The following is a 2,129-nucleotide window of genomic DNA, read 5'->3' on the forward strand; positions in this document are numbered from 1 at the left end:
CTAGAACTACAGGCTCAAAAAACTCATCCTAAACTCTGCTGAGTGAGGCACGGAGCATCTTTTCTTGTGCAATAGTTTCCCTTCTGGAACAGCTCTGGTAAGTAAGGCTGGGCAGGGAGGAAGTGCTGTTCCTGTGACAGGCTGAGCTCTCACCAGAACAGCGCTGCTCACAGCGCAAGCTCCGGCTGGACTGATGCTGTGCGGTGTAAAGTCAACGGGAAACAATACAAGCATTTAAAGAAGGGATTTTAACTGCATCAGGGGAGCAGGAGAGACAGTGTGTCACCTGTGTGTCAGTCACCTGTGTGTCACCTGCGTGACCTGATGCCTTCACAGACAAGACTTCACCTGCCTGTACAGCGTGTGGGCGCTTCCCTTGCACCAGCCTGAGCTTTCTCACCGGCGCAGTTCGTGCTGTGAGCCAGGACAGTGCTGGGTTTATGTGCCTTGTCCTCCCTTTCCCTTCTCCCGGGGGTCTTGTCGTGCTCAGCCCCACCCTTGTCCCCAGAACTGCAGCGATGCTCGGGGAAATGCCCAGAGCTCTCTGCTGTGACAGTGCTGGCAAGACCTGGGGACAGGGCAGAGTTAAGCAGATCTATCTCGGTGCTGGTCCCAGCTGCTGCTCCCTTACATCTAATGAGGAGGCTGCTTTTCTTGGCTAATTAGCAGATTGGTGATAAATGCCAAGGAAAGGTGCTGGAGTGTCTGATCAGATAGCTTCTGACATTGTAACAAGCAATGTGTTTGTGTTTATTTGATGTTAAAACACCCTCTTAGCGGAGAGCCAGGTCCTCAAAGAGCCTGTGTGATCCTCCCTCGTGGCGCTGGCACATTTAACACCTTCTCCTCAAAGCTGCAAAGCGATTTTTGTTTTCTTTCTTTCCATTTGAAAGTTGCCCCCGGATGACTGTGGTGGCTCTTCCTCCTGGGTCCTGCAGCACCCAGCAGCGCCGGAGCTTTCCTTCCCCTGGCTGGAGAGGGAGCAGCCGGCCATGGCCCCCGAGCAGCCTGTTGGGTCGGCCAGGAGAGGTCCCCAGCTCTCTTCTGGATCTGTTCTTCATCCATTCTTCATCCAGCTGCCTCCTGCCCCTAGTCTGACACACCATCTGGGGCCGACTGGCTGGACAGGCCCCCCTGCACCCTGAGAGGCTGGAGCAGATCCCCCCGGTGTCACTGCTGTGTGTCTGTGCCACCAGGAGGACATGTGGCCTGGCCGTGGCTTTTCAGAGCAGCTGCAGGTGCTGGGAGCTGATCCCTGGGTGTCTCCAGAACACCCACAGCTGTGGGGAGAGCCCACTGTGCATCCCCCAGACACCTCCCCTGGGTACCACGTCTGTGTGCTTCACCACGAGCATCGCCCCTTCGGAGTGACACCACAGAGCACCCCATGGCTGACCCGTGCCTCAGTGTCCCCCTGCACGGTGCCTGTGTGGCTGCTGCTGCCCAGATTCCCCGGGAACCAGATGTCACAGAATCATAGAATGTTGTGAGTTGGAAGGGACTCACAAGGATCACTGAGTCCAACTCTTGCCCTAGCATAGGACAATCCCAAGATTCAGACCATGTGTCTGAGGGCATGTGTTGTCCAAATGCTTCTGGGATATTTCCAGGCTTGGTGCCATGAGCACCTCCCTGGGGAGCTTGTTGCAGGGCTCCACCACCCTCTGGGTGAAGAACCTTCCCCTAATGTCCAACCTAACCCTCTCCTGGCACATCTTCCTGACATTCCCCTGGTCCTGTCATTGGTCACCAGAGAGAAGAGATCAGCACCTGCCCCTCCTCTTCCCCTTGTGAGGAAGTTATAGACCATGATGAGATCTCCTCTCAGTCTCCTCTTCCCACCCCTGCCTGTCTGCAGCCCCTGTGTCCTGGGAGGGACCCCCAGCCCAGGCCCAACTGCTCCACCTGCAGTGTCCTCACGTCCCTGTGTGCACGGGACCTGGATGTGTGCGTGTGTGTGGGCAGAGGTGTGCACAGGAGCAAGGCAGGGCAGGCAGCAGCAGGTGGCCAAGGGCACAAGGCAGCAGCAGGGAGAGCTGGGCAGTGGTCCCGAGGCTGGGCTGGGCAGGCACAGAATCACAGAATGGTGGGTGTTGGGAGGGACCTCAGGAGATGATCCAGTCCAACCC

The sequence above is a fragment of the Antrostomus carolinensis genome, unplaced genomic scaffold (assembly GCF_000700745.2).
Source record: "Antrostomus carolinensis isolate BGI_N321 unplaced genomic scaffold, ASM70074v2 scaffold37296, whole genome shotgun sequence".
Lineage (NCBI taxonomy): Eukaryota > Metazoa > Chordata > Aves > Caprimulgiformes > Caprimulgidae > Antrostomus > Antrostomus carolinensis.